At 40.5% G+C, this 22,092-nt stretch overlaps 1 protein-coding gene across 1 annotated transcript in view; it reads right to left on the reverse strand.

Annotated features, from left to right (window-relative positions):
* SPTBN1 (spectrin beta, non-erythrocytic 1) overlaps positions 1–10,892 on the reverse strand; it is a 198,284-nt gene extending 187,392 nt beyond the window's left edge. The window contains exon 1 of the mRNA XM_039249201.1: positions 10,812–10,892. The gene's annotated coding sequence lies outside the window, so the exon portion shown is untranslated. The remainder of the gene's footprint in view (positions 1–10,811) is intronic.
* Positions 10,893–22,092: the final 11,200 nt, after the last annotated feature.

The following is a 22,092-nucleotide window of genomic DNA, read 5'->3' on the forward strand; positions in this document are numbered from 1 at the left end:
TATTTTGGTAATAAAATATTTAAAAATTTTTATGTTAGATGATTTTATGCTAATTTATAACTTTATGAAAGTATATATTCCTCATAAGCCATTCAGGGAAAAAACTACACCTACCGTATATCATAGCAGATACTGTCAAATATTCAGGGATTCTAAGAAGGTAAAAAAAAAAAATGAATATTTTAACTGACTGACTATTGTACACACTATAAAAACACTCCCATGCTACAGATTTAAAAATACAATAGACAACGTTTAAACATCAGAGAACAAAATAAATAAGCATTGTTTGGGGAAGAATCCAAGTTTTCCTTCCCCTTTAAATAAATAAGATAAAAAGGCTAAAAGGAGGAGGGGGAGTAAACCATGATAAGAACATGCATTATCCCACCCCAAACACTGTACAGCTGGTGAAAAACATTTCAGAAAAATGTACAGCCCTTGACTGTTTAGATTTAGCATTGAAGCAAACACACTAGAACAAAAATTATCCCTGAAACTGCTACCCAAGAGGGTAAGGAAACAACAAGAAACTCAGGGCCAGAGGCAGTAGCCATAGAGGCTGATCTCCTGGAGGACATTTTTTACCAGCTCCCTTGTGGCCCAGTTCCTACATCTTTTCCCACACTCCACGGAAGTACTAAACCACCAAGGCTCTAATAAACTCCACATTTAAATGAGGAATGGAAAACTCTTTTCAAAATTTCAGGGCTCATTACATCTTTAGTATTAATACTGCTTTTCTGTTAAGTTCTGGAAGAAAAAAAGTTGAATAGCAAGGGGTATATTTAGTTGATTAGTCATTTTATTTAATCATCTAAAATGAGGCTTATCATGGTGTTAGGATATTTTTGATAAAGAGCAAGTTTACTGTTAAGTACTTCTAAAAATTTGGGAAATGTGGAGATGACATTAGAACTCTTCCACAATCCCATCAACATCAATAACCACTTTCTAAGCACAGCCATATTTAATTACACATATATACTTCCAAAGAATAAATTCTGCTAATTTATACATCACTCTGCATTTCATCCTAGTGCATCTGCTGGGTAAAAATTTGTAATTATGTTCTAATACAGACTTTACTGCCTAACCAATGGCTTCAAGTTTATATATTAAAGATCAGAAACAGAAGGATGCTCTATATTCTAGATCAGAGATGTCAAATGGCTTTAAAAAATCGCTCAGGTGTTTACTCTCATAGTTTAGAGTTTACTATGAACGGAATTATGATACCTATAAACAAAGGTCAATTTTAAAGCAATCTTGAAATTATAACATCTTACTTTCATATCTCAAAGCATACTAATCTGAAACCGTCCTCAATCAACCACTTAAAATCAATGGCAGAAAAAACACAAAATTCAGTGAATCAGTTCATTTCTACAAGCTACATTTTACCAAGTACCAATACAGTTGGGAGATTTGCACCATGAAACAAAAAGTACTATTTCCAAACATTTTCCCCAAAGATGAAGGGCAACGTGATTCATTCCTCAGATCCACCTTCAAAATGTTATCCCCACCAAATTCCCCACTTTCAAAGTCTTAAAATAGCCTTCTGCCTCCATTCATGGTGGAGATTACTCAATCCCACACATCTCTTTCTCACCTATATGACAGACAGATGCAATACACCATATGCATACCTAAGAACTTCCTTTCATACTAAAGAAGGAAGGTTATTATTAAAATTCATGGCGAGAAACCATTAATTGCAAGTAATATAAATCTGGAGTTATTTCATTTTTAAATTTTCACTTGGAATTTTATCTATATTTCTGACCAATTCCAATGAAATATGATGGCCTAATGGTTACAAATATAGCTCCAGCAGTAGCTGGGTTTCCACAAGTGAGAACAAGTATGTCACAGAATTCCAGTGCCCTCTCTTCCCAAGTGTGCAGTTTGGAAATACTAAAGAATCCTGGTCTTCCCACCTTACCAGCTGACCCAGGTTAGTATAGGATCACATTAGCATTCCATCACATCTGAATGCTCTACTTCTCTGTATACCTTGAAGATGCTGATTTACGCATTTTTCCTCTGCCCTTAGAAAAGTGTACAGAAGGACAGATGAAACAATCCTTTGGAAGTTCAAACTATTCTTTAGTAATGATCTATAGGTGAACAGATTTGCTTTTTTTCCTTTCCTTTTTTAAAAATTAAAATGAAGTACTGCTTGCTTTTTTGATCATTTAAAAACAGCCCTTATGGTAGACTATATTTACTGTACTCTTCTCTATTTATAAAATATTTCAAAACTCAAAATGAGAAACATTACATCATAGGAATTTCCTTTCTTGTAAGAAAGGAAATCAGCCATCAACCCACCATCCAAAACAAACCATTAATATTTTAATGTATTTCCTCCCAGTCTTTTATTTAATAAAACAAAACTGGAGTTAAGCCCTATTATATAGCTTTGCATAAAGATATTTCCACTGAATATTATATTGTTAGCATTTTCCCATTTCAATGATATTTTAACAAACCATTATTTTAAGCACTACATTGAAATATGGCACAATCCTGTGCCATAATTTATTTGAGTATGTTCCATTTGCTTTTTCACTATAAATACTGATAAGAAAACAATTGTTTAAAAACCTCTGTCCTTGGAGGGTGCCTGGATGGCTCAGTAGGTTAAGAGTCTGACTTCGGCTAAGTTCATGATCTCATGGTTCATGAGTTCAAGCCCCCCATCAGGCTCTGTGTTGACACAGCTCGGAGTCTGGAGCCTGCTTTGAATTCTGTGTCTCCCTCTCTCTCTTTCTTTCTGGCCTCCCCCTCTCACACTGTGTGTGTGTGTCTCTCTCTCTCTCAGACGTCAACATTTAAAAAAAAAAAAAAATTAGAAACTTTAACTTATAAAAAAAAACTCTGGGAAACCAACTTGACAATAAACTATTTGTAAAAAAAAATAATAATAAAATAAAATAATAGTTAATAATGGCAAAAAAAAAACCCAAAAACCTCTGTCCTTATTTTTATTTCTTTCTTTAGGTTACAGAACTACAAGTGAGATTTCACTCCAAAAAGGTATAAACATTTAAGGTTTCTGTTACATATATAACCCAGTGTTTTCTAGTAAGCTTGTATTAATCCAAATATTCTCCCAAGAGGCAATGCATACCTTCTATTTCATAGTATCCCAGAGTATTTTCTACCCACTAATTAAAGTGGAAAAATTAATCTAAGTGTTCTGTGTTTCATATTATTGGTGAGTTTAAATAATTTAATATATTATAGTTATTGAACTCTGTTTATATCCTTTTCCCTGAATAGTATGGTTTTAATGTTTCCTCGTTTGTTAAAAATAAGTATTAGTTAGGTTTGCCTTACCTATAACTCAGACATAAGGACAAATTTAATGTAGACTGAACTTAGCATTATTTATCTCAAGGATGGTATTGTTTACTGGAATGTATCTTTCTTCAATAAATCAAAATATTTATTTGAAAGAATAAATAAGAGACAAACTAAGCAAAAATGTCCATATCTCATGCTAATAAAATGTACTGTAATGGGCAATGGATTGGCTCACTTAACTTTAACGATCCTTTGTGACAGGTACTGTCACATACCACCAGCATGCAGATGGAGATATTGAGGCACACAGAGGGGTTAAGGTAGTTTGCCCAAGGTCACTTAGCCTGTACTTGGAGTCACCAGGCTGTGTAACTCCAGAGCCTGAAGCTCAAGACCCTTGCATCCAACAGTCTCCCATCAGCCACACTAGCCCTGACCTCTCTCAACTTCTCCAACATATATCTCCACTAAGGGTTCTACTGGAACTTCATATTCAACATGTTTAAAGAGAAAACTGATTCTCTTCCCAACCAGATTTCCACTCTTTCGTGGGTCTATTTCTCTCATCATCACCAAACATGCTCTTTATCATCCAAATTTGAAATCTTTGTCACCTGAGTTCCTCATCCACTTAGCTCCACTTCCCATCCACGCACCCTACAAACAGCTGGCACAGGACTGGGCCTTCACAGCCTTTCTCCCTTCTCTCCCCTCCTTCTCATTTCCTTGGCTATCACCATAACCTGCTCCCTTAACCTCCAGACCCCACAATCACCTATTTCCTGTCTCCCTGCTTTTGGTTTCTTCCTGTTCCACTCTATTCTTAAACTTTTCCAGAGTGCTGTGTCACTCCAGTATCTTACCATCACAGAATTTTAGGGATATATGGGAATCTTAAAAATTAAGCATGAGATGTGATCAACTGGTAGTTACTGTATTGAGAACATGACTGAGGCTCTATCTCAGCTTTGCGGAAAAAGTGTCATGGCTGATTTTCTACATCTGCCAGGGAAAGAGGGAACGATAGTCATGTGCCAGGTTTTAACTCCCACTATAATTTCATCTAAGTTTTTCATTTTACAAATTTAGAACTGAAAACAGAAGGGTAAATGGCTTGCCAGAGTCACACACCAGGTCATTAAGAGGTCTTTTATTTTCTGTGGACATATAGAGAGTATATTGTATACAATATACAGTCCTTAGATTCAGGAACTAAATCTTACCATTAAACCAGCCCATACCACCATCACTCCAACCCAATTTCAAGCCCTGGCAAGAGAAGATATCCAATAATTGTTTACTGCATCAAAAATAATACTGCAGAGTAATCTTAAAGATGCAGCAAAGGGAGAAGAGTAATATAAATGCTTCTGGGTAAAAATATCTATTATTGTACTACTTTCAAGTAGTACAGGAACCTGAGCTGACAAAGAATTTCCAGTAAGTAGTCTTGTACAACCTGTGCTTATCAATATATAAATTCCATTGGTAAAACAGCCTTTTTAAAAAAGAATAAGCTGTTTAATACCTCTTCTGACATAAAAAATATTAAGGTAGTTTTGGGAAAGCATTTAAAAGAAGTTAGTGGCTCATATAGCTAAGGCAGTCTGAAGAGAAGGTAACGGAACTGTTATTAAATAAACACCTACTATGTGCCTAGCACTGTACACTGTGGTCTCACCACTGTATGGGGAAGTATTATCATTTCAATTTTACTGATGAGGAAACTGTGGTTTTAAGAGTAATGAACAAGCCCAAGGCTAGAACCCAGCAGTGGCCACATGGATAATATAGAATAGCATTAGGATCTGAGCCCACATCTGTTTGACTCCAAAACTCATGCTCTTTCCCAACTAAAAAGAATTCTTCTACAATAACAAAATTATTCTCACAAATCTTAAAGGACAAAAATTGATTATGACTCTACAGAAATTATGAATAAATGTTCATCGAAAGAAACTAAGAAGAGTGTTTAAAAACAAACACAAATTAGGAGGTAATTTTTGCAACACATAATCCACAGGGGTTAGGAGGCAATCTACATAAAGAACTCCTACAAAACAGTAAGAAACAAATCTAAAAGGTAAGCTAGTAAAAGACTTTACAGGGACTTCATAAAAGAAGGAACCCAAATGGCAATAATATAAATAGATACTTAACCTCAGGAATCAGGGAAACGGCAAATAAAAAGTGCAATGAGACATTATTTAATAAATATTTTAAAGTCTGTTAAATGAAGTGCTGGCAAAGTGTGGACTAATCATAACACATACATTACTAGTAGGAACATAAGCAGTACAACCACTTGGGAAAAATAGTCTGGCATATCTATCTCAGATACAATCCATATACTCTATCACCCAACAAATTTCATTCCTGAGACAGATAATGTGTATATATGTTTAAATCTATCTCCTCATATGTATTAAGAGATATGTAGAAGACCCATTCACAGCAGCCTTTTTCTAAGAGCAAAAACTGGAAATCAATTCAAATCTCTATCTATAGTAAAAGGAATAAATAAACTGTGGTGGAATACTACACAACAGTAAAAAATGAATGAACCACAGCCACAAATGAATGAATCTCAGGAATATAATGTTAACCTAAAAGTGCAAGTCACAGAAAAATACATAAAGTATAATTCCTTTTACATGAAGTTCAAAAACATACTAAATTAAAAAATTTTTAAAGGTAACCCATAATGAAGAGCAAGGGAATGATAAGCCTAAAACTCAGGACAGTGGTTTCTTCAGATGGGATGACAGAGGATCACACAGAGGACTATGAATGCACAATGATAAAGTTCTTCCTCAACTACGTGGTGCTTGTCTGAGTGTCCACTAGTTTATGATTCTGTGACACAGCTTTTATGAGCATTATTTTATATGCACAAATCACTTAATAAAAAACTTTAAGAAAGGCAATGGACCCATAGGGTGCCTGGGAGGCTCAGTCAGTTAAGCGTCCGATGTTGGCTCAGGTCATGATCTCATGGTTCGTGGGTTCAGGCCCCGCGTCGGGCTATGTGCTGACAGCTAGCTCAGAGCCTGGAGCCTGTTTCAGATTCTGTGTCTCCCTCTCTCTCTGACCCTCCCCTGCTCATGCTGTCTCTCTCTCTCAGAAATAAATAAAAAACATTTTAAAAATTAAAAAAAAGAAAAAGAAAATGGACCAGAGGGACAGGACACTGAACATACCAGGGGAAGCAACTGATTACAGAGAACAAGATGTCAGTCAAAGGAGAGAAAAGGGACCAGAGGGGACACTTCGCACTCAGGCTGGCAGCTTCCCAGACTCCAGTTCTGCTGTGTCAAAGCCAATGCCTTTTTCTCTAGGTGGGGAGGGCAGACTGTTTTCCACCTTTAGAAGTGTTCTAGAAAAGAACTAAAAAACCTGACTAATCTAAATAAACTATAAAAAAGCTCTTCCACCTAAGATTAAAGAACTTTACTAAGTATTTCTGTATTAAATGATTTATAGTCAGTGCATCCCTTTCTTCAATACCACTTAATAACACAAGGGGAAAAAATGTGCTGGTACTTCAGCAAGACAAAAGAAGGATACCAGAAGGAACATTTTGATTATGGAGGTCCCTTAGCTGAAGGAGTAGAGCAGTTTCTCCATTTAACATGCATATAAATCACTTAGAGGTCTACTTAAAATACAAATCCTGATGGGGGTAGATAGAAGAATGAGACCTCTAAGAATCTGTATTTATAACTAACTCCTGATGTTACTGTTCCACAAATCTCACTACCATATCAAGACATTATGAAAACATCTTTTCCGGTAATATCTAAAAACTGAAGTTACGGGTGTCTCTACCTGGGATAGTTTCATTTTACCCACCAACGTGTAGAAATTGATGATACCATTCCTATGCTATACGAACTTGGGTATGGGATTACTGCTATCAGAAAAATCAAGAAGGGGCGCCTGAGTGGCTCAGTGGGTTTAAGTGTCTGACTCTTGATTTCGGCTGAGGTCATGATCTAACAGATTGTGAGTTTGAGCCTCACATGGGCTCTGTGCTGACTGCCGGGAGCCTGCTTGGGACTGTTTCCCTCTCTTTCTGCTCCTCCCCAACTCCCCCCCAGTTAAAAAAAAAAAAAAATCTTTTTTAAGAAAAAAGAAAAATCAAGAATACTAAGCTAGGTCTTTTGCAAAGAAAAGGTGCTTTGGGAGACACCAAGGACTGAAAATTTACAAGGGAAACCCAAGAGGGGTTTTATTCACTTCCACAAACCTAAAGTAGTAGTCTTTCCGAAGGGTATCAGCTTCTTCCTTAAGGAAGAATGGTTTCCTTAAGGAAGAAAACAGGACTGCCCTAAGGAAATCCACAGAACGTTAATTAAAGACTGATGATAATGAAGATGTTGGTCAGGGCCCAAAATAATTAAGGGAGCATCACATTACTGTATATATACGTGTGCATATAGCTTTAGACTTCTAAGAATGTGCTCTTAAAATGAAAAGCTTATTATTTTAACAAAAACCACATCAAATAATATCCACTCATCAAGTCTGTTTGTTTAGTAGTAATAAAATCCTTCCATCTCAAAATAGTACTTCTACATGTAGAGTCATGCTTTCATTCAGCACTCAATAACCACTCAAACTCTTCCAAGGAAACGCCAGTGCCAAGTCTCTGCTACGGATGTGTCACAAGTAGAGTGAGGTCTTCTCACTTGCTCCTACATCACAGACTGCTGTTACTAGTCTCACCCCAGAGATGCTCTGCTCTGAAAGCCTGCACAGCAGGAGATGGCCAAGTGACAGCAGTTTCCTCACTGCCTCAATACTTAACTCTCAAATGAAGGGTTTGGTTAGTCCAGAGATGGACAGAGTTACAAAGAGCATAACCTAACAGAATTCTGCACCTGGTGTGTAAGTCAGAACAGCTAAACCCCGTGCGCCATCAACACAGGATATTTTTTTTACAACATAATAAATCCAAAATGTCTGGATAATCCACGGAAACAATACTCCCAAACATCTTTATGCATCACAATTTTATACAACCAGAGCAACGATGAAATCCAAATTTTAAAAAATTCTGTATCTTAACAGTCCCCATTAGAGAAATTCAAAATCATGCACATAAACCACACAATTTAAATTCTACTCTGAAGATCCACATAAAATCAAATGCCACTAAGCTGGATTCATTCTAGAGTTTTTAAAACTAAAAGTAGATACGCCCTTGCATTGAAACACTGACCTTCCCTTCCAGTTAGTATACTGAAATACCCGTTTTCCTTTATGAATTTTAGAAGATCCTGAGGTGACATTTAGATGTATCCCATTTGCCATCCCACACTGAATAAATGAATTGTAGAAGAGGCATTTAGAAGAGAAATTCCCGGTGTTCCCAGACTAAACAGATGAGGACACTGGGAACCATCTCCTTCTGACCAAATACCAGCCACCGAGGCCTTGGTGGTCTGCCTTTCTGGATCCCGTGCCCAGCCACATGCACACAAAAAAAAAAAAGTATGCAAAAACTACATATAAACAAACACAAATGCAGTCAGTTACCATGATAATCCCATTAGTCATGACTGGATACTTAACTTGGCTATCTAAATCAATCTGAATACCAACTGACCAACAATCATGACACTCACCTAATAAACCTTAGTAAAGAATCCAAATACGTAACTGTACTTGATTTACAGGAAAAAAGCAAATGATGAAATGCAGCAAAGACAGGTTAAAGAAACAATGTTTAATCCATCAAAAAAAATACGTTCCTTTTTAAAACAACTTACTGGATGTAATATTTTTAGAAATGTCTCAGACATAAAAACTAAATCACATCAATCATTACATTTCAGAGAATGGTTTCCTATAGGAAAAATTCATATTCTTAGTATTAGCCAAAGACAGAGGTACTGTAATATCATCGCTACGAAGCTCCAATTAATCAACTTTTCACATAAGAAGAAACCGGTGGATAGCTGGGTTGTAGTCACAGGTTATGGGGAAGGCACAGAAAACACTGCGACTCCCAATACTGACTGCACCACTGCCTCCGCACACCACCGGGCCTGTCCTCCCTGCAGCCCCTCCCTACGGCTCAGGTCCCTGGGTGCGAGATCAGATTCCCGACCGCAACCGCAGGCCGGCTCCCCAGCCTGCATTGGCGCTGCAGGACGCCCCTTCGTCCGAGCACAGCCAGACAGGCGGGGCGGGAGGGTTCACCCCAAACAGCAGACTGCCCCCACCCCCACCTCACTGCTAGGTGACCTGGTCCTCCTGACGCCACATCCATCTGAAGCAGCATGACAAGGTAGAAGCAGCTCCCAGCCTCGGCCAACGGCAGCCCGGGGCCTGGGTGGGGCCGGGCGGGGGCCGCAGGCGCCGAGTGGCCGTGCCAAGCCCCGGCAGCGAGAACCGGGGGAAGCTGCGATACTGCTGCATTGTGCTGCATCACGGCGAGGGCACCGGGAGCCATCCATCTTGCCAAAAAAGCACATCCCCGCCCAAATAAACCCCACCGAATCCATTTTTCTCCTCTGCTGAAGCACCCTCACACTCGGCCTCTCCTCGCTCTGTGGCCCTGCTTTTGACTCGAAAAATAATGGACTCGGTTTTGTATACTGACATCCACAACACTCCCCTCCCCATCTGACGGCAGGCACTTGGCATCTCTCCTCTCACAAAAACAAAGGGAAGCCTCCCCCAAAAAAGGAGGGCCGCGGGCGTGGTATGAGAGATGAAGACAAGCGGGGTTTCCAGCCCACCACCCCAAAGGCCGGCCCGGAGGGTCCCAGCGCTGGTACAAACCTGTTGAAGAGCGGGTGGCTGGAGCTGAAGGGCGGGCGCCGCCGCCGCTCCGCGCCCCGAGGCGGCTCACGCCCAGCCCTGGGAGAGTGGGGACAGCAGGGAGCGCGGGGGGCGGGCGCGGGGGAGGGCGGGGGGGTGCCGGGCGGCCGCCTCCGGTTCAGCTGCAGCGCAGCGCAGCGGGGACCACGCCTGGCCGCATCCCCCGTACCGTTACGCGCACAGCGCAGCCTTGTCAACGCCGCCCCCGCTCCCCACCAGCCTCGGCCGCAGGGAGGACACCCGAAAATACGCCCAGCGCGCTGCCCACTCCGCACCCACCCCCGCACCAGGGGCCGCTGCGCCCAGCGGGAGGGAGGAGGCGGCGGAGGCAGGGAGGAATCCGCGCCGCTGCGCCCGAGGATGGGGCTGGGCTGCCGCGGTGCGCACGGAGGAGCTGCGTCCGCCTCACTGCGGAGCCCGCCGCCCCTGCCCGCAGAGCCCGCGTACTAATAGGCGCTGGAGAGCAAGGCTCCCCGCGCCGCCCCCGCCCGGGCTCTGCAGCCTCCCTGCCCCCACGCCGCTCCCCGGGCGCAGGGCAGCGGCGGGGCAGCGGCGTCCTCTGGGCCTGGGCCCGCGCCCCTCCTCCTGCCCTCCAGCCGCCCAGGAGCCCGCCCGGGAGGCAGCCCCAGTGAGTTGGCATCTTCCAGTCTAGGCCCCCCACCTACCTCCCGCGGATAAGGGGGTGGGGGCGCCGGGGTCCCGTCCTCCTCCCGCTCCTCGGCGGCCGGGCGGGTGGGCCGGGACGCGACTCCGCGGGGCTGTCCGCGGCTGGGGCCGGGGCTCACAGGACGGGACCGGTGGGCGCTGCTGCGCGGGGCTGCGCGCTCGCTCCGGGCGGAGAGGCGGCCGAGGGAGGGACTGGAGGAATCCGCAGCCTGCAAGGCAACAGCTGCACTGATTCCGGGGGCTGGGCGGGAGCGCGGGGCGGGGGGAGGAGGGGAGGGAGCAGGCCGGGAGGGGGCGAAGGCGGGGAGAGGGAGCGCGCGGGCGCCGGGAGCGCGCGTGTGGCGCGCGCACACGCTCTCTCCCGCACACCCTGCACGCTCCTCGCCGCTCGCGGCTCCTCGCTCCCTCCCCCGGTTCCTCCCTCGCCAGCCCTCGGCGCCTGTCGGAAACCCCGCAGCCGCCCACCCAGCGCCTGCCCCGCGCGCCAGCCGAACCTCCGGCGCGTCCACGCACTCCCCGGCTGAGGCTCTGCCCCGGCCCGGCGCGGACCTCGTCGTCTGCCGCCGGGACTCGCCAGGCTGGCCGGGGCTGGGTGGGCACCGCCGCCTCCGCTACCCGGGCGCAGGGACAATGGGGGCTTTGTCCCCCAGAGCCGGCGAGGGCCAATTTCACGTTTAATTTGAGGCTAATTTGATTATCGCTTTAGAAAGGGGCAGCCTAATTTTCTACGTGATTTGTGCAGCCTCTTTTCGCCAGCGACGTTTGCGTTTGGAACACGCTGGAGTGTTGAGGGAGGTTTTAGAGCGTCGTTTGGTTGGCTTGGTTTGATTTAGGTGGTCATGCCTTATAGGTTCCGCCCAGCATGATGAAGAGCGACAGAGACCTTTCCGTGGGAAACGTTGGGCGATGGGGGCAGAGGGTTGTTCCTGGGTGAACTCACCATCTTCCCCCGATTTGTGAGTGCTTCTTCACCCTGTTCCTCCGGGCAGACAGTCCCTACAAGTGGTTTGTCCAACTCTGGGCGTTCTGGCTCGCTCACTTTAACCTAAAACCGGGTGCTTTTCCCGAACCACCCGTGCGGAGTGGGGTCGTTCAGGCTGCCGTGCAAGCCCCGCGATGGCTTTGGGGGTTGATTTCTCCTCCTACCCGAAAATCCTGAGACGGATACCGGCCGTTATCTCGAGTTTTTGTCAACTGCTCACGCCTCTTCTCAACCAGCTTGCCCACCCAGTCAGTCCCCCCAGGCTATGTAGAAATTATGGATCCGCCACTGTTGGGAAGAAAGGATGGTGTCATCACCGTGTCCATGAATAGAAACGCTCTTTCGAGAGCAGAGTCTGGGGAAACTGACGTTCTGCCTGCCGTGTAGGTAGCCAACGGCGGCACTGCAAGCTTTCTCAGGGAAGAGGGCCCTTCTCTTTTGAACACGCCCAAGGCTTTTCTCCCTAAAGATCTGACCCTCAACCGCTGAATAAAGACAAAACAAAAACAGAAATAAAAGACAAATGATTTAGATCATGCTTATATCTCAAATCAAGAGACCCGAGGCCTGGTGGGTTTATATTTTTGCATGCATTTTTTAAATGAATATTTTCAAATAAGTCTAAATGAAACTGTTCCAGCAGAGTGAAGAGGAGAATTCCTTTTCGCGCTTCACCATCAGTTTGGATGTTTGGATCAATGTTTGCTTTTGATACATATGAAAAAATTTTTGAGAAAGGCAAATAATTTAATATTGTTCCCAGAGGGTTGATCAACACCTCCAGAAGGTGAACTCTGCAAGGACAGGGTTCTTTTGTCTGTTTGTTCACTGTTTTGTACATAGCAGGCACTTAGGAGGTGCTCAAAAATATTTGTTGAATTGTACAGAATCAACATGTAAGTGGCTGCTCTCATTAGGTAATACAGGAAATCCACCAGGAATGAAAGTTGTTTCCCTTTCACTTATTTTGCTCCATGGCCCTCATCATGTCCCCACCCACAATGTTAATGAAATACCAAAGAAAACAATGGCAATTCTGGAAAATGCCTGTTTAAATTCTTCCAGTGTTATTCTGAAATGGTGACTCTTAACAGCTTCCTTTATCACAGATAACAGTACTTGAATAAATCTTCATTTAATGGATGAGTCACCTCCCCACCCCATTCCACTCCCACTTAATTTTTAAAAATTTCTTTCAAAAAGGGAGGCTACACACAACCTTAGCAAGGTACTCCACTAAAGTACCAATAAGTATCCCAAAAATGTAAAAGGCAAGGATTCAAAGTTTCACTACAAATACCTGAGTTTTCACCAGACTTTCAGTATACATACCTCACAATTTTGAATTCTTTGGTGGAAAAAAAGTCATCTGTAAGAGCCCAGTGTACCACTGACCAAAACAAACAAACAAACAAACAAACAAACAAACAAAAACAGGTCAAATAAAAGTCTAAATTTGGAGAGACTATTGGAGAAGACCTATATCTCTGTGAAAGGCAAGAATCTAGAAAAAGATAAAAAAACCTTAGTCAGTAATGATGGTAATTCAAAAGGATTATTCTCAAATATGTCAGAAGCTGCTTTGTTGAGTTCTTCCTCACGTTAGAAATCAAGATGATTTAAAGGAACCTAGAACTCCTTGATATCATGTCTGTAACATATTACTCTCCATTTTTGAAAACAAATTTGATTATATACAGCTTTGTCTCCCATAGTAATAGTACTTTACAACAAAAGTTTTGCAGATCTAAATTGTTATTTTAACTTCCCATTCAAAATGTAGGGGAAAATATTGTTCATATATGTATATATAGAAAGACTAAATTATGATGTTATAATACACAATTCCCAAATCTCAATATAATGTACAAATTCCAAATCAACAAGGTAATTTATTGCTTGTATAAAATCAACTGTGGTTCCATGAGACCATCTCTCTGGGGAAGCTATCTTCTATGTGTCAGCTCAGCATTCCAGAGTACGTTACAATTATGGTACCTCCATGTCAGTGGGTACTTCCATAATCTCCATTGTAAGCAAAGACTATGTGGAGGGTTAAATACCAGCAACTAAATACTTCCACCCAGAAAAGACACAAGGTTACTTCCATTCACAATTCATCTGCCAAAGCAAGTCACATAGCTATACTCGAAACTAGATATTGATAAACAATAGTATAGTCTGCCTGTTTTATTTAGAAACCAGAGACTGGGACTAAAAGTATTTCCTTGGTTGTATTGACTCAAACCAATTAAAACACATCTTTTATTTAATTGATAATACCCTAAAGTTTGAAATTCAGAATACTTTACAACATTTGAATAATTTTTTTCATTTCTATTTACTCCTAAATTTGACTTCCTTTCAACTCTGAACTAGTCTGGAAGTTTCCTCATGGTAGAAATGTTCTACCATGTTCTAAAGGAATGCAAATATTCTAAAATATTCTAAATTAATAACAAATATTAATTTAGCACTGGGAAGATGTAACAATTATATGTTTGAGCTATCAATATCACGAATTAATATTTTTTAAGCACTAAGAATACATTTACTGATGTATAAAATAATTCATTCTTTCATTTATTCAGGAAATAGTCTAGAACCTTAATCTGTTCTAGACTATGAAATAGAGCAATGGGCAAAATAGAAAGCAATCACTGCCTTCATGGATCTTCCATTCTAGTAGGAGATACCATCAATCAATAAACAAGGAAAATATATGTGTCATGATCAATCTGAATAATCTAAATATATAAAAATAATATTTATAAAATGATGAGAATAAGAAGCCTCAGCTTTCTAAGGAAAACTCCTAAAATTTTCTATTAATGAAAATAAACATAAGTAGCAATTATAAAATGCTTTCCAGTTTTTTAAGTGCTTTAGCAAATATATTTTTTGTCCTTTTTCTTAGTTTTGCCGGGTACATATTAACCCCATTTTATAGATTAGAAAACTGAGGACAACAGTAGGTTAAATGAGTTACCCAAACTCATACTGCTACTAAGTACCTGCTTAGAAGATAGCATATCACAGCTGATGTGCTTGTCATTGCATATTACTAAAAAGTAATTTTGTTTTGCAAGATGAAAAACTTCTTGAGATCAATGGTGGTAATGTTTACACAACAATGTGAATGTACTTCATGCCATTAAACTGTACACTTAAAAGGGTTAAAGTGGTAAATTTTATGTATATGTTACCATAGTTTTAGAAATGTTAAAAAAAAAAAATAAAAATGTTTTAAATAATTTTAAATTGAGACGTCTAAAATAATAGAATAAATGCTCTCTTAACTCTTCTTCAGTTGACACACTTGGATTACACACTTCATTCCCTCTGTATTGTGAGCAGATTCACTGATGTTCATAGCACACCAAACACACTTTGACAGTGGGCTATAATCTGCTACACCTGTATTTTCAGTTCCTACCATTGTGCTATGTATTTACCAAGTCAGTTGGGTTTGTTCCCAAAGTTGTTTATGCCAGTCATATTTATTACAGTTATACCTATTTTACTTAATAATTATACTCATTATAATTAAACATCACTTAAACCAAATAAATATGACTGTACAAAGAGACTTCTTTCAGTGATAATTAAGTTGCATATTTTTTAAGTTTGTTTATTTATTTTGACCGGGCAGGGGTGGGAGGGTGGAGAGGAGCACATGCACATGCACACACACACAGAGGAAGGGCAGAGAGAAAGGGAGAAAGACAATACCAAGCAGGCTCCATGTTACCAGTGCAGAGCCGGATGCAAGGCTCTATCTCCCCAACACTGAGATCATGACCTAAGCCAGAATCAAGAGTCAGACACTTAACCAACTGAGCCACCCTCGTGCCCCTAAGTTGCATATTACTTAAATGTCTGTTAAAAGCTAAAAATATTGCCATCAAATTATATGTGGGAAAGATAACACTAAAATTTAGGGAGGAATGGAAATCATGAAAACCTTGAAATATCTGGAGTCACATTGCTTTGCAAGCTTAGCCAACTTAAAAGAAATCAAACTATATCAGATAGTTGTGGCTTATACAAAAATAAAGTGGCCTTTTACTCAGTAAACATGTTGGAAGAAACCTTTTGACTATCAACAGATTACCAAGTGAATGTACATTTATAAGTTTCAAGTAAAGTAAAATTTTATGTCTTTTTCCAGTTATAAATCTATTGTTAATTTTTCAAAATGTGCCTCAAGGATTAGGGAATGAATTGTTAGATGTGACACCAAAAGCATGAGCAACAACAATAAATACAGACAAATTGGACTTCATCAAAATTATAATCTTTTGTGTGTCAAAGGATATTACCAAAAAAGTGAAAAAACAATCTAGAAAATAAGAGAAAATATTTGCAAATTACACATCTAATAAGGGTCTGGTATTCAAAGTACAACTCAACAACAAAAAGACAACCCAATTCAAAAATGGGCAAAGGACTCAAACAGAATTTTCTCCGAAGAAGATATACAAATGGCCTATGAACACATGAAAATATGCTCAACATCATTAGTCATTAGAGAAATGCATCAAAACCACTATGAAACACAGTTTCAAACCCACTAGGATAGCTTTAATTTTTTGTTAAATTTCATTTAAGTCCAAGTTAGTCAACATATTGTGTAATAATGGTTTCGGGAGTAGAGTTTAGTAATTTGTCACACATAACAACCGGTGCTTATCCCAACAAGTGCCTTCCTTAATGCTCATCACCCATTTAGCCCATAGCTTTAATTTTTTTTTAAAGAAAGAAAATAACAAGTATCAGCAAGAATGCGGAGGAATGGAAGCCTCATATATTGCTGGTGGGAATGTAAAATGGTGCAGATGTTGTGGACAGAATTTGGCAGTCTCTCAAATAGTTAAGCAGGATTACCACGTGATCCAGTGATTCCATTCCTAACTATATGCCCCAAAGAACAGAAAACAGGTGCTCACACAAACACTTGTACACAAATGTTAGTAATAGCACTATTCACAATAGTCAAAAGGCAGAAACAACCCAAATGTCCAACACTGGATGAATCAAAATATGGTATATACATACAATGGAATAGTATTCAGCCATAACAGGAATAAAGCAGTGATACATGCTATAATGTGGGGGGGAAAAGACACAAAAAGTCAATATTATATGATTCCATTTATATGAAATATCCAGAATAGGTAGATCCATAAAAATAGAACACAGACTGATGGTTGCCAGGGACTGGGAAAGGAGCAGGGGAGTGGGTGGGGTATACCTAATTTCATACCTAATTGGTATGAAACTTTATTTTGGGTGATGAAAGTGTTTTCGAATTATATAGAGGTGGTAGTTACACAACATAATGACTATACAAAATGCTACTGAAGTGTTTGCTTTAAAATGGTTAATTTTATGTTATCTGGATTTCACCCCAATTCAAAAAATATAATTCAAAAGTGAGTATCTTTTTTATTTCTCATGTAACATTATTGTTCAGTAACTGACCAAGCACTTATCACATCTGGTGAATAGACTTCTGCATGTTCTTTGAAACTTTCCTACATGGACCTCTTGAGAAAGAGTTTGTCACCATGTACCTCTCATATATATAAGTTGATTATTCTACTTGCCTGTTTTCAGACAGCTTGATTCTAATTATCCCACCACAGAAATGTTAAAGTGATTCTGAGTTCTTATTGGTTTGGGAACAAACCAGAAATTGAAAAACAAAAGTTATTGGACCCTCCCTTTAGCATGGAGAAGGTGAGGATCAGGACAGAAGAGCTCAGTGTCATGGCCCTCCATAAAACATCATGCCATGTTTCTTCATTTTTTCAGCCTGCAGCGGCCCATACAGTAGCTGCTAGAAATGTGGCTGGAATGACTGAGAACTGAATTTCTAATTTTACTTAACTACTTAGTTAATTTTTAATATTTGAAGTTTTTATTCAAGTTTTAATTGACATACAGCATAATATTAGTTTCAAAAGTAGAATGTAGTGATTCATGACTTACATACAATATCCAGTGCTCATCAATTTTACCTAATTTTAATGAATTGAGATTTCAATTTAAGAATTGGTTCTTAGTTTGAGCTATCAGAAAAAATTTAACTATATTTGAAACAACTTGGATATTTGAATCTGCTTGCTTTAACTGTTAATTCTGTGACATCTACATACACTAGATTCAGGCTTAGTTTAAAAAAAGGATATAAAGTATCTCAATTTTTTAAATATCTATTATATGTTGCAATGATATTATCTTGGATATTATGGATTAAATAAAACCTATTTTTAAAATTAATTTTACCATTTATTTTTATTTGTTCTAGGCTCTGAGCTGTCAGCACAGAGCCCGACTCAGGGCTCAAACTCAGGAGACGTGAGATCATGACCTGAGCTGAAGTCTAACACTCACCCAACTGAGCCAGCCAGACGCCCCGAAAAAATTTTATATTACATACGTGGTTCACATTATATTTCTGTTGGACAGCTTTGTTCTAGACATTGTCAATGGGAACTCCGGTTGTTGGCATCCTCACTATTAGGTTCAGGAAAACTGAAAAAAGCCAGTAGAATTTGAAATATGCTACCAAGTGAGAATCCAAAGCGAGGTCAAATTTCCAACTTTCAGGCTCTCCGTAGTGCCTCCATCACAATGGCCTTGGTACGTGTGGGAGGCAAGCCTTGGTGCTCTCTTGTGAGCAGAAGGCAGGCATGGCTAATATTTTGATGACTGGTGTCATTCTTTCAGAAGTCCAAAGATGGGTTTGGCAATGACAGAGGGCCATTGCCTCAGGATAAACCCACCCCTCAACGTGACATAGTTTGCCAGCCTGTATAAAAGATTCCAGAAGTGGGCTAGATTCATGCCTAGAATTCATTCGAGAAATTGCAGAAATTCACAGACTGATGGGTGAGGAACAAAGTGAAGAAGAAAAATCACTTCCCCGCAGAGGTTAGAAAAGTTTAACATGCCACTGGTTTGAGGAGAAGCTCTTCTGTCTGGATTGAGTGATTAGATCTTACCCACTTTGCCTCCCAGTCATACTTCTGATGTTGGAGTGTCCTCATTTCCCATCCCGTGCCCTCAGATTCTCAGTAGGTGGGGATGCCCAGTCACAGCATAAATGCCATGTCTCAGGGCAGGGTAATAAAACACTAACACTAAAACATTTGTTGGAAAACCAATGAAATTCTTTCTTTGCTCATTTCTCATGGTTAGCAGGTTTCTTCTCTTGGGTTTCTTTCTTTCATACACAGGCTAGAGCAAACAAGAGTTCAATTTTAATGATAAGCATTTATTTAAGACTGAAACTGGAGCCTGTAAAGAATCACAAAAATGAAGAAATACTGTATTTGCTCAATTTCAGTTAGTATTCCCCCCCATGAGATATGAAGTATAAAAATTCTTTGTTATTGTTTTAACACTGTTATGTTTGTCACTCGCATATATCTCTAGGCACTCTGCTAAGTACATGTGCTCATTTTACTTATCACTTGTTTGTTTATTACACGTATTTGTACTTTTGTTACTCCATTTTACCAAAGAAGAAATTGAGGCACGAAGAGGTTGGGTTAGTTGTCTGAGGTCTTAACAGCTAGTAAGAGATGAAAACAGAATTCAAACCCAGATCTGACACCAAGTTTCTAAATTTGTTTCGAAGCCTGAAAAGAGCTTAAAAATCCTATGACATTTTACTTACTACCTTTACAAACAAACATAATGAGTCAAAATATGTGGCCAACGGCATCTTTTTTTAAACTGAAATAATTATATTAAACATTAAAAAGGCTTCTTTTAGATGAAGGTTATGGGGAAGAATCTAAGCTTGAGGAAGTTTTAAGCACCTGGATTCTCACGTGCTTATGTTTCAAAGTTCATGCAACTTGAAAGTCATCGGTTCCTTAACAAGTCCTGCCAATATGAAATAAGAAAAGATACTTTAAACAGAAAATTCCCTTGTGTTTGGTGAACAGAGAGGTATTGTTGTTTGCTTTTTTAAGGGGACAGGATATGGGGGTCATGGTGGGGGTGTTTGTTTTTATGAGGTCTGCTTTGAAAAGCTCTTCTGAAGACTTCCCAGGAGTAACCAAGCAGGAGTGCTGGGGTTTGATGCAGTACATGCTGGCTAAATGTGGGCCTGCCTCAGCTGCAAGCAATTTAATCTCAGGATTCTCTCCAAATGGGACCCTGGACCAAAGCAAGCTGAGAATGTCATACATTGGATTTCTAATTGCTGCAGGACTCTGTGGTAGAAACAAAAATATTTATAGGCCTAAGTTTCTTAAAGTGGTGGGTTACCTAAATTTGAGAAGGACGTGGAATTTCAACCACTGGGGAGGAAGCTTTGCACTATACAACGGGTAGATTTTGTGGGAAAGCTGGAGAGGTAACTGAAAACATTCCCTGAACTGTGTCATAGCTCTTGGAGTGTAGACACTATAACTTTAAACATCCTTTTTTTTTTTTTTTTTTGAGTTTATCTCATCTTGGGGTGCCTGGGTGGCTCAGTCAGTTAAACATCTGACTTGGGCTCAGGTCATGATCTCATGGCTTCAGAGTTCAAGCCCTATGTTGGGCTCTGTGCTGACAGCTCAGAGCCTGGAGCCTGCTTTGGTTTCTGTATCTCCCTCTCTCTGCTCCTCCCTTGCATATACTCTGTCTCTGTCTCTCAATAATAAATAAACATTCAAAATTTTAAAAAATAATTTATCTAATCTTTTAAAGTAATCTCTATACCCAACATTGGGCTCGAACCTGCAACCCTGAGATTAAGAGTTGCATGCTTCACTGACCAAGCCAGCCAAGCACCCCATCTTTAACCATACCTAAAAGGAGAATCAGAGTCTTCTCTGATTCCTCTGTTCCTCTGTTCATTTGCCCTCCAAAAGGATTTGAGAATTCGCTAGGCTGCCCCTCCCTTCCCTTCCTCCTCAGTGGAATTCTCCCAGATCCTCCAGGAAGAATTGGGGTGCTGATACTGCAGCCTGAGGCCTTTCCTTTGACCACCAGCTATGTCCCAGGAGGGTGGACACCTCTGGCTGCTGAGCATCTATCTGCATCAGGTGGTACGAACTGGGGAATCAAGGTGGCTGGGTTGAGAAGAAAACTCTGGGGTACCTGGGTGGCTCAGTTCGTTGGGAGACCGAATTCGGCTCAGGTCATGATCTTGCAGTGCATGAGTTCAAGCCCCACGTCAGGCTCTGCGCTGACAGCTAGCTCAGAGCCTGGAGCCTGCTTCAGGTTCTGTGTCTCCCTCTCTCTCTGCCCCTCCCCTGCTCGCGCTCTGTCTCTCTCTCAAAAATAAAAACATAAAAAAATTGAAAAGAAAAGAAAACCCCAAGAATATCCAAATGACCAAACTTCACCTTTCCAATGACAAGAATGTCACAGGGATTCATATCTCAGTACAAAGCTACAGCAATAAATTAGTACCTCATTACTTAGTTCAACCCTAGCCTCACTGAAAACTGAAAATAAGCAAATAAGATAAACATCTGTTTTTGTTAAAAATCCTTGTCACAATCAGAGGTTTCTCTTAACTTTTTTTTCAAATAGACAATACATTCACATAATTAAAAAATCAAAATGGTAGGGGCACCTATCTGGCTCAGTCAGAAGGGCATGTGACTCTTGATCTTGGGGTCATGACTTCGAACCCCACATTGGGTGTAGAGATTATAAATAAATAAATAAATAAATGATCAAAATGATATTAAAAGGAATGCATTGAAATTCTCATTCTCACCCTGTGCCCACTAGCCCCAAGCCCCTTTCCTATAGGTAACCATTTAAAATTTTTTCTTATGTGCTCTTCCAGGGCACCTGCCCAGTGTCTGTTTAGGCATAATAAACAGATTCGAATACATGTTCTTATAACTTCTCTCCCCTTTTCATGCAATAGGGAGCATTGTACAAACACTGTTTTGCACCTTGCTTTTTTTCATTTAATGCATCCTAGAGATCTTTCTTTAGTGGCTTTCCTTATGGTAAGCTTCCTTATTCTTTGCTGTTCTTAGAGCTGCATAGTATTCTATTAGATGCCACACTTATTTTTTTGGGTTGTTTCAGTCTTGTGCTTTTATAAACAGTGCCAGCAAGTGTTTCTAATCAGACATTTCTGGCTCAAGTGTTGTTCCTTTTATTCTCTTGATATTCTACAGGCTTATGAATGGCTGCCCAAAGGTCACACACTAGACTTACAAAAGGATACACGTAGAAGAGGCTTTAGAGCTGGCCTAATCCAACCCACTCTTTTAAGAAGGGGGAAAGCTCCTGTAAAGCAACTGGCCCAGGGTTACAGAGTGGTTGGT

Source organism: Hyaena hyaena, unplaced genomic scaffold (assembly GCF_003009895.1).
Source record: "Hyaena hyaena isolate Hyena2069 unplaced genomic scaffold, ASM300989v1 scaffold_332, whole genome shotgun sequence".
NCBI lineage: Eukaryota > Metazoa > Chordata > Mammalia > Carnivora > Hyaenidae > Hyaena > Hyaena hyaena.